The sequence below is a fragment of the Erinaceus europaeus genome, chromosome 6 (genome assembly GCF_950295315.1).
Source record: "Erinaceus europaeus chromosome 6, mEriEur2.1, whole genome shotgun sequence".
In the NCBI taxonomy this organism is placed as follows: Eukaryota; Metazoa; Chordata; class Mammalia; order Eulipotyphla; family Erinaceidae; genus Erinaceus; species Erinaceus europaeus.
The window spans coordinates 65,211,631-65,223,394 of NC_080167.1; positions in this window are offsets into that span (position 1 = coordinate 65,211,631).

The following is an 11,764-nucleotide window of genomic DNA, read 5'->3' on the forward strand; positions in this document are numbered from 1 at the left end:
ATGTGAGGAGGGGTGCCTGCCCGAGAAGAGATGCTGAAGCCTGGCCCTCAGAATGTGGTATCATCTGGCTTTAGGGTTTCCATGGAGATAATCAAGTTAAACGTGGCTCTTGATCTATTTGGCTTTATTTACTTACTTATTTTTCTGCCTCCAGGGTTATCGCTGGGGCTGTGATTTTACCGCTACCCATCCACTGCTCCTGGCAGCCATTTTTTTTTCCATTTTGTTGCATAGGACGGAGAGAAATTGAGAGAGGAGGGGAAGAGAAAGAGGGAGAGAGAAAGAGAGACACTTGCAGACCACTTGTGAAGTGTTTCCCCTGCAGGTGGGGAGTTGGAGGCTCAAGTCTGGATCCTTGCAGGGGTCCTTATGCTTAGTACTGTATGTACTTAACCGAGTATGCCACTGGCCAGCTCTCCAAGAGTGAAAAATTTCAAGATTCATTTTAAATTTATTTATTTTTAAAATTTGGTTATTTACTTATTTAATCAGAGCACTGCTCAGCTCTGGCTTATGGTGGCGCAGGGGATTGAACATGGGACTTTGGAGCCTCAGGCATCAAAGTCTCTTTGCATAACCATTATGCTATCTACCCTTCATTTTACATTTATTTCTTATGATAGATCCCAGAGCACAACTGTGGTCCACATGGTGCCAGGGATTGAACTGGGAGCCTGAAGCTTGTAAGCCCCACACTCTACTCACTGAGTTATTTCTCCTGACCCCTGAGAAAAAAATTAACTAGCTATGTCAAATCACTTTCAGCCTATCTGAAACTCATAATAATGTTGCTATTCTTCCTCTATGTTTTACTTTTGTCACTTAATTATATTTTTAATGATTTTTAAATTATCTTTATTTATTTATTGGATAGAGATAGCCAGAAATCAAGAGGGAAGGGGGAGATGGATAGATAGATAGATAGATACCTGCAGCACTGCTTCACGACTCACGGTGCTTTCCCCTTGCAGGCGGGGACCAGGGACTCAAACATGGGTCCTTGCACACTGTAATGTGTGTGTTTAACCAGGTGTACCACCACCTGGACCCTGATTTTGTTTGTTTATTTGTTTAGATAGATAACACTGCAATAAAGCTTTCTTTAATGCTGAGGGTGCCAGGCTTGAACCTGGGTTGTGCACATGGCAAAGCAGGACACTATTTAAGTCAATTATTTTGCCAGCCCTTGATTTAATGCTCTTAAGACATGCCTGAGCTTTGTCTAGCCATCCTATAGCAGAAAAGCCCATGGGAGCCGGCCAGTGGTGCAGCGGGTTAAGTGCATGTGGTGCACAGCACAGGGACCGGCTTAAGGATCCCAGTTTGAGCCCCCAGCTTCCCACCTGCAGGGGGGTCGCTTCACAGGCGGTGAAGCAGGTCTGCAGGTGTCTGTTTTCCACTCCCCCTCTCTGGCTTCCCCTCCTCTCTCGATTTCTCTCTGTCCTATCCAACAACAATGACAGCAATAACAACAACAACAATGATAAACAACAAGGACAACAAAAAGGAAAAAAAATTTAAAAGCTTAAAAAAATGCCCACAAAATTGAAATAACCCAAGGGTAAGTCAGCAGCTCAGATCCCTCAGTTCATGGTTACATTTTATTTTGTTGTTTATTTATTCTTTTTATGAATAAGTAAGTAATTTTTATTGTCTTTATTTATTGGATAGAGAGCCAGAAGTTGAAAGTAGAAAGGGAGAGAGACAGAGAGACACCTGCAGCCCTACTTCACAACTCCCAAAGCATTTCCCCTGCAGGTGGGGACCGGGGGCTTGAACCCTGGTCCTTGCATATTGTAACATGTACACTCAACCAGGTGTGCCACCACCTGGCTCCTTTTATTTTTTTTTATTATCTTTTTAAATTATTGAATAGAGACAGACAGAAATCAAGAGCGAAGGGGATGACAGAGAGGGAGAGAGACAGAGAAAAATCTGTAGCCCTGCTTCACCACTCACAAAGCTTTTCCCCTGCAGTGGATTTGAAGTGCTGGCACTGAGCCCCAGCAATAACCCTGGAGACTAAAAAGAAACAAACAAGCAAAAAACTACCTTTCTGAATCACCACAACAATCTTTAACATAAAACACTTGTTACAATGAATGCCTTACTGATCTGCAGTTGATATTTTAGAATGAAACCATGAGATTTACACTCCTAAACTGAGGTGATATATAAATACTCACTATTTGGGGGTCGGGTGGTAGCACAGCGGGTTGAGTGAACTTGGTGCAGAGCGCAAGGACTGGTGTAAGGATCCCGGTTCGAGCCCCCGGCTCCCCACCTGCAGGGGAGTCGCTTCACAGGTGGTGAAGCAGGTCTGCAGGTGTCTGTCTTTCTCTCCCCCTCTCTGTCTTCCCCCTCCTCTCTCCATTTCTCTCTGTCCTATCCAACAATGTCATCAACAACAATAATAATAACCACTACAAGGCTACAACAACAAGGGCAACAAAAGGGGGAAAAAATAGTCTCCAGGGGAGTCAGGTGGTAGGGCAGCGGGTTAAGTGCACGTGGCACAAAGCGCAAGGACCAGCCTAAGGATCCCGGTTCAAGGCCCCAGCTCCTCACCTGCAGGGGAGTCGCTTCTTTCTGTCTTTCTCTCCCCCTCTCTGTCTTTCCCTCCTCTCTCCATTTCTCTCTGTCCTATCCAAAAACAACAGCATCAATAATAACTACCACAATAAAACAACAAGGGCAACAAAAGGGAATGGACAAAGAGAAATGGAGAGGGAAGGGGAAGACAGAGAGGGGGAGAGAAAGACAGACACCTGCAGACCTGCTTCACCGCCTGTGAAGCGACTCCCCTGCAGGTGGGGAGCCGGGGGCTCGAACCGGGATCCTTATACCGGTCCTTGGGCTTTGTGCCACGTGCGCTTAACCTGCTGCACTACCACCTGACTCCCTCTCAGCTACTTTCTTAAATTCCATTTACAGGTGCAAGTCACTATTTCACAGAATAAATATGGTGTCTTAAAACTGCAAACGGTTGGTCTTTTCAGCAAAGCATTTTACACTATTCTAGTTTATTTGCATGAAGCAAGACCTTCTGACATGGACATGGCAGAAATAGAAGGGAATGAATATTATAATTGAATTTCCTGGCATCACTTTCTGGAGCTTTGAAAAAAAATTCCTGTCAGTTAGAGGAAGAACAAATGGCTACATATCAGAGGACAGAGGAAGGAAGAAAAAAATCCCAGGGCAGCATTTATAGCGTTTTTATTTTTTTTTATGTATCACTGTTTGTGGCAGTGGAATAAATATTCATGCGTGAAATGTCTTTTCAGAGAACAAGCCAGAGGCTAGAATGTATTTATACATGACAGCTCAGTGTGTGTGTGGGGGAAGCTGTTCCTGTTATTTCTCAAGTGATTCTTAAATTTGGAGGACAATTCTCTGTGAAAGTAGACTCCTTTCAACACAGTAATCATGAAAATTGCTCCTTCCCACCTGCAGGGGAGTCGCTTCACAGGCGGTGAAGCAGGTCTGCAGGTGTCTGTCTTTCCCCCTCTCTGTCTTCCCCTCCTCTCTCCATTTCTCTCTGTCCTATCCAACAACAACAACAATAATAACTACAACAATAAAAAAAAAAAAAACAAGGGCAACAAAAGGGAAAATAAATAAGTAAATAAATATTAAAAAAAAAAAAAGGGAGCCCGGCAGTGGCGCAGTGGGTTAAGAGCGCATGGCGTGAAGCGCAAGGACTGGTGTAAGAATCTGGGTTCAAGACCCCGGCTCCCCAGCTGCAGGGGAGTCACTTCACAAGCAGTGAAGCAGGTCTGCAGGTGTCTTTCTCTCCCCTTCTTTGTCTTCCCCTCCTCTCTCCATTTCTCTCTGTCCTATCCAACAACAGTGACAGCAACAACAATAATAACTACAACAATAAAAAAACAAGGGCAACAAAAGGGAAAATAAAGAAATATTAAAAAAATTGCTCCTATATTGATAATATTGATGATAAAGGAGTAATTTTTTAAACCAGAGCTCTGTTTAGCTCTGGCTTACAGTGGTGTGGGTAATTGAACCTGGGACTTTGGAGCCTCAGGCATGAGAGTCTATTTGCATAACCATTATGCTATCTACCCTCTGCCCAAGGAATAACTTTCTTAATGCTGAAATACCTTTTCTGGGGTGGGAGTGGTGACAGCGTGGTGCGTTTTGGGGGATCTGAGGCTCACAGATCTGCTTCAGAGAGTGTATGGCAGAGGGACACTGAGATTAGGGGGTGCAGTTGGGGGGGACAGGCTGGGCCTCTTCTCAATTAAGGTTCTTTCAGGGACCCTGGGTTTGAAAATACAAATTTGGGGGAGTTGGGCGGTAGCGCAGCAGGTTAAGCGCACATGGCACAAAACGCAAGGACCGAAGTAAGGATCGGGGTTCGAGCCCGGGGCTCCCCACCTGCAGGGGAGTCGCTTCACAGGTGGTGAAGCAGGTCTGCAGGTGTCTGTCTTTCTCTCCCTCTCCCTGTCTTCCCCTTCTCTCTCCATTTCTCTCTGTCCTATCCAACAACAATGACATCAATAACAACAACAATAATAACTACAACAATAAAAAAAAAGAAAGCTACAGTTAAAAAAAAAAGAAAATACAAATTTGGGAAGGTCTAAACTCAAGTATAAAATGCAAATTGGTGGGAGTGGTAGTGGGAGAACTAAGATTGGAAATGGCCAGGAGAGAGGGTTGGGAAAGCAAGTCCCAGGTTTCTTCACATGGTGTGAGCGTCCATCCTCTGGTTCTTTCCTGAGGGTGTTAGCTGTGCTGGGAGAGGCCAGTCTGAGCCATGCAGCTGCATGCCCTGGGCTCTGGCTTTGTCCTCAGAGCAGCACTGCACACTTCTGCCTGAGGCTGAGGAAGGTCTAGAGAAACAATCAGGGGTGGACAGTAAAGAACCTTCAAGATGGGTATGAGGAGACAGCATAATGGTTATGCAAACAGACTCTCAGGCCTGAGGTTCCACAGTCCCAGGTTCAATCACCTCCATAAACCAGAGCTGAGCAGTGTTCTGGTAAAAAAAAAAAAAAAAAAAAAAAAAAAAAAGATAAATAAATTTAACAACAAACAAACAGAAAGGGACCCCATCAGGAGACAAGGCCTTCAGAGAAGTAGCCAAGGTAAAATGCAGTCATTAGGTGCATAGAATGACTGCATAAAATGCAGTCATTATGACTAGGATTCCTTTTAGAGGCCACCCCATCCATCATCAGGGGCCCAGCCAGAGAATCCTAGGATTCCCATACAGATCCCTCAGTGTCGTATGCTTTACATTGGCTTGTTCTAGCCCTCCCCCTCCAAGAGAATTGGATGAGTCCTGTTAATTTCGCGGGCCTGCTTGGCCCCGCCCCAAGGGACCCTGGGAGAGGGTTCCGGAGTCCGAGAGTTCCTGAGTTCCCCAGTGACAGAGTTGCTGGGTTCCGGAGTGCGAGAGTGTGAGAGTTTCTGAGTTCGAGAGTAAGGGAGAGGGTTCCTGAGTTCCAGAGTAAGAGAGAGTTCCACAGTGGAAGAGTTTCAGGGGGTTCCCCAGTACGAGAGTTCCAGAGTTCCAGAGTTGGAAAGTTCCTGAGTTCCAGAGTAAGAGAGAGTGCTTGCGCCGCCGCAAAGAGACAGCAGAGTTCTGTTTGGTGATTAGTTTGTCTTAGTTTGTGAATCGTTGTTCCTGAATAAAGAAATACAGCTGCCCTGCCCAGCCGTTGTCTCCGCGTCTCTGTTACCCGACAGTGAAGCCAGCCAGCCCGGCCAGAGCCACAGAAAATTTTAACAACAAATGGCGCCCACGTGGACCTGACCTGCGCATCTCTCAGATAAGTAAAGACAATTTGGCTACCTATGCACTATGGCCTTCTCTTCTGCTTGTGAAGAGATCTCCAAAGGCCTCTGCTCTTTCTTCACAAGACTGTTTTGCTGTTTCTGGAACATTTATCTCTGGACCACTCTGTGGTTTCCACTAGCTCTGGCGAACTCACAACAGCCAGCGGGAAGAGCCAGCGGGCGGGAGGCGAGGCGCGGAGCTGCTGTTTCCACCTGGTCAAACAGCCAGCCAGCCGGCTGCGCCCAGACAACCCCGCGCACCGCGCCAGCAACCCCGCAGCCCCGCAGCCCGCAGGAGGCCTACGCCACCATGCAAGAGCCCGATGCCAGCACGCTAGAGCCCGATGCCAACATGCTGGAGCCCGATGCCAACATGCTGGAGCCTGAGGCCAACATGCTGGAGCCCGATGCCAACATGCAAGAGCCTGAGGCCAGCCCACAGGAGCCGGCTCTCCACCGCGTGGCGCAGGGCACTGGACGCGTGATCCCTCCACACTGCTCGGCCACTGCGAACAGGGCAGCAGACATGGCAGGGCCATGGGGCAGGGCCGCGGCGTTCTATCATGGCCACCACCCCTGGGCACCTAGGCTCACGCCTTCTACAAAGATGGCCTGCCTGCCCTCTTTCTATGAATTCTGGAACCATCCCGGGCCTCCCGGACTCCCGGGCTCCCTGCCAAAACTGGGCACACGAGATCTCCAGCCGCCGGTCCGGTCTGAAGACAGACAAGCTGGAGTACGCAGAGATTTGTGCAGAGATCGCAACCTGCAATTCCTAGAAGTGGAGCTGCGCGGGAAGCCACCTCCGGATGGTGAACCCCCCCCAACAACTAAGACAATATAGATTTAAATTCGTGTTTAAAATGACATGTCTTCGTAACAAAGGTTTCTCTCCTCGTGTATTAATGACTATGTTTATGTGTATGTTTAAAGTTTGGTAAACAGTAGCTTTAAGGCTAAATTCTTACTAGTCAAAGATAAATGAAAAAGGTTTTCAACGTAATTCTCATAAAGATAAAAATTAACTTACATTTAAAGTCTGAGGTAAAAATTAGTTAACAATCAATATATTTCAACTAAGTTGGTCTAAACAAAAGGTTAAATAGACTTGTTGATATGTAAAACACTACCTTCTCTATTAGAAATGGTAGATCGCACAATGGCTATGCTAATTATTCTCATGCCTGAGGTTTCCTCTCAGGCCCACACCTAGGGTGTGTCTCCATCTTGAATGGGTGTAACAAAAGGTTAAAAGACGTTGTTGATATGTAAAAGTCTCAAATTCCTTCTCTATTAGAAATGTTAGATCGTGCAGTAGATATGCTAATAACAAGTTTTGTTTCATAGTAAGTAAGTTGCAGCCAGCTGCCTTTGGGACCCTAGGCCGTTCCCCGCCCCCATGCAAATGCCCGTCGAGGCAAGTAGCCCCCCAGAGACAAGAAATGTTTTTTTTTTCAGATATGGCCCCCTCAGGCCTTCCCTTGGCAACATGCTGGTTTTGGTTATATATGTTTCTGTTCACCCCACACCCTTGATACTATAGTCATTTAGTTAAAAAGAAAAGGGGGAATTGTCGTATGCTTTACATTGGCTTGTTCTAGCCCTCCCCCTCCAAGAGAATTGGATGAGTCCTGTTAATTTCGCGGGCCTGCTTGGCCCCGCCCCAAGGGACCCTGGGAGAGGGTTCCGGAGTCCGAGAGTTCCTGAGTTCCCCAGTGACAGAGTTCCTGAGTTCCGGAGTTCGAGAGTGCGAGAGTGCGAGAGTTTCAGAGTTCGAGAGTAAGAGAGAGGGTTCCTGAGTTCGAGAGTGCAAGAGTTCCTGAGTTCCTGAGTTCGAGAGTTTTAGGGTTACAGAGTAAGAGAGAGTGCCAGAGAGACAGAGTTCCTGAGTTCCTGAGTTCGAGAGAAAAGAGAGTTCCTGAGTTCGAGAGTTTCAGGGTTACAGAGTAAGAGAGAGTGCCAGAGAGACAGAGTTCCTGGGTTCCTGAGTTCCTGAATAAAGAAATACAGCTTCCCTGCCCAGCCGTTGTCTCCGCGTCTCTGTTACCCACCCGTGAAGCCAGCCCGCCCGGCAAGAGCCTACGAATTTTAACAACACCTCAGTCCACCATCACTGGTCATCTCCATCATAAACAACATCATAAACCCTCTTGTGGGCCTCTACAGGACCTTGCCCTCAGTGTGGAACAACAGTGGTAGAAACTGCCCCACTCTCTGAAGGGAGGCTGGATCAGCACACTCTGCCACTTGAGGAAGACTGTCCTGAAATGAGTGCAGCCTAGAATGTTCCCAGCTGTGACCATGGTATTTGAGCTCAGACCTACAGGGATGCTTACCGAGCTTACACAGGTTTCTGTGCTGAATATGGGACCCTGATCAGATCTATGGGGTTTACAGTTAACAGTATTTATATATTTTCTCCAGATTTGGGAGCTACTCTTCTCTGATCCAGCTTTTTAGTCCTATTTATAACTCTGACACCATCTCTCCAAACAATACCTTTAGCCCACCTGCATATTAGCTGTTGGGATCAGGCAGAATTTAGTAGTCATAGGCCCCTTGGAATATACCTAAAATAGATTTCCTAGCTTTTTCCATAATGGAGATCCCAAATTTCATCTGTTATAGTCTTACCTTTAGATTCCTGATTATTAAACAATTTGCTCTGCTTTATATCTTAAGGCTTTTCAGCTACCAAGTTGCAGATGCTACCATGACACCAACCTGACTTCCCTGGACAGATGACCTCACCAATGTGTGTTAGAACCTCAGCTCCCTAGATCCCTGCCCCACTAGGGAAAGACAGAAACTGGCTCGGGGTATGGATCCACCTGCCAACACCCATGTCTAGCAGAGAAGCAATTACAGAAGCCAGACATTCCACAAAGAATTTTGGTCCATATCTCCAGAGGGATAAAAAATAGGGAAGCTTCCAATGGAACGGAGTGGGATATGGAATTCTAGTGGTGGGAATTGCATGGAATTGTACCCCTCTTATTCCATAATCTTGTCAGCCATTATTAAATCACTAATAAACAAGCAGGAGAAGAAGAAGGAGGAGGGGAAGTAAAGAAGAAGGAGAAGGAGGAGATGGAGGAGGAGGAGGAGGAGGAGGAGATCAGGAGGGGCCGCACAGTAGCACGCCTGGTTAAGCACACATGGTACTATGCAGAAGGACCTGTGTAAGGACCCGGGTTCAAGCCCCTGCTCCCCACCTGCAGTGGGGAAGCTTCACAAGCAGTTAAGCATGTCTGCAGGCGTCATCTTTTCCTCTCCCTAACTCTCCCTCCAATTTGTCTCTGTGCTATCAAATAAAATGGAAAAAAAAAAAAAAAGGAGGGAAAAATAGCCACCAGGAGCAATGGATTCCTAGTACTGCTACCCCCTCCAAAAAAAAGAGAGAGAGCAGAACACAGACACACATGACGACACAGGGTGGAGATGTTGTCTCTGTGCCCTGGTATCTCTGACCCTAGCTGAAGTCCCCAGGACCAAGACAGAATCTCTGTTGTCACTGCCTGAATCCCAGTTGGGTTCCTGTGGCCATCTTAGCTGACCAGACTGCTCCGGAACAGAGAATGTAACTTCAGCGACCCAGAACCTTGTGTTCAGAATTGTGGCCCAGAACACACGACATCTCCTCTGCTAAACATGCACTTAGAGTCACTAAGGAAAATAATAATTATTCAGGAACATGATGAGACAGGGCAGCTCAGTCTTGACCCACTCTTTCCACAGGGGTTCCAGAAAGATCTCTGGGCTTGATCCCTAGTGAGCTCAGAAGAGCATAACATATGGCCAGGCAAGTTGGAAATAGCATCTTGAAGCTATTTATAGGTATGGCATAAAAATCCGGACTCCACAAGGAAATACCTGGTACATTTGTCAGAATGAAATTCAGAGAAGTGCCAAGTATGAATCGTTTTAAAAATATATACATTTTAGGAGGGCGGGTGGTGGTACACATATCACTATGCACAAGGATCTAGGTTTGAGCCCCTGGCTCTCCACTTGCAGGGAGGACCCTTCACAAGCACTGAAGCAGGTCTGCAGGTGTCTATATTTCTCTCTCCCTTTGTCTTCCCCTCCTCTGTCAATTTCTCTTTATTCTATCCTATATATAAAAAAGGGAGGGAATGACTGCCAGGAGCAGTGGATTCATAATGCTGGCACCAAGCCCCAGCAATAAGCCTGGAGGGAAATAAATAAATATATACATTTGTAATAAAAATATGAATTGAGATGCCATTAAAACTCATGGGGAGGGGAGTCAGGCGGTAGCGCAGCATGTAAAGAGCAGGTGGCATGAAGCACAAGGACCGGCATAAGGATCCCAGTTCAAGCCCCTGGCTCCCCACCTGCAGAGGAGTCGCTTTACAGGCGGTGAAGCAGGTCTGCAGGTGTCTGTCTTTTTCTCCCCCTCTCTGTCTTCCCCTGCTCTCTCCATTTCTCTCTGTCCTATCCAACGACAACAATAATAACTACAACAATAAAACAAGGGCTAGAAAAGGGAATAAATAAATACATATTTAAACAAAACAAAGCAAACTGACGGGGAGTATGAAAGTCTGTAGAGAAGGGTGAACTCAGGAGAGGAGATGGGAAGCGGAAGACAGAGGCTGCCCTCGCTTGCTGCTCACCTGGCGGGAGTGGTGAGTGTTCACCTGCGTGTACATGGTTTCCACAGCTCTGGTAACAACCTGCACGCGGCTAGCCCAGAGCGGTCTTCTCACAGAGCCGTAAGGCCGTCAGGCAGAGAAGCTGTAGTGCTCTCCACTGTACTCTGGGAACTTGAAGCTACTGCTCATGGCCTTTGGATGCCCTCTGCCCATCTGTGTGGGGGCCTTGCTCAACTGGTGCCCTGGCCCCCACCTGCATTGCTGCACCAGCATGCAGAGAGCACTGGGGTTTCTTGTTGCTACCTTTTAATTCATCAATCAATTAAGTTTTTGCTAGTTGTGGAAAATGTCAATTTGAGCTGATCAGGACTTCACCCTTGGACCCTAGACCCTTTGCCTTGAAGCAGAGGTGAATTTTCTTCCTCTCCTCTCTCTCTCTCTTTCTATCTTACTACCAAGGTTATCACTGGGCTTGGTGCCCGAACTATGAATTCACCACTCCCTAGAAGCCATTTTTTCTTTTTCTTTTTCTTTTAGTATTTTAAAAAATTAATCAATCAGTTAATTAATTAAAAAATTAAAATATTTATTTATTCCCTTTTGTTGTCCTTGTTTTATTGTTTTAGTTATTATTGATTATGTCGTTGTTGGATAGGATGGAGAGAAATGGAGAGAGGAGGGGAAGACAGAGAGTGGGAGAGAAAGAGAGACACCTGCAGACCTGCTTCACCGCCTGTGAATCGACTCCCCTGCAGGTGGGGAGCCAGGGGCTCCAACCGGGATCCTTCAGCCGGTCCTTGTGCTTTGTGCCACATGCGCTTAACCCACTGCGCTACCGCCCAACTCCCAATTAATTAATTAATTATTTTAACCAGAGCACTGTTCAGCTCTGGCTTATGGTGGTGTGGGAGTTTGAACCTGGGACTTTGGAGACTCAGGCATGAGAGTCTGTTTGCATAACCATTATGCTATCTACCCTCGTTCCTTCTTTTTTCTCTTTGTTCCTATTTTATTTGACAGGACGGAGAGAAATTGAGAAGGGAGAGGAGATAGAGGGAGAAAAAAGATCTGCTTCATTGCTCGTGAAGCATTCCCCTTGCAGGTGGGAAGTGGAGGCTCGAACCCGGGTCCTTGTGCACTTAACCAGGTGTACCACCACCTGGCCCCCTCCCTCTTTCTCTCCATCCCTCACATTCTCTCGTTTCCTTTAAGACAGATCACAAGGTACAAGATGTCTTTTAGCTTCCCACCTAAGTGCCTCCAAGCAGACTTCACGTCTGTAATAGTTCTTACCTGAACTGCTGGATTTTGGTCACATGCACCAAGTATAGTTCCAGTCA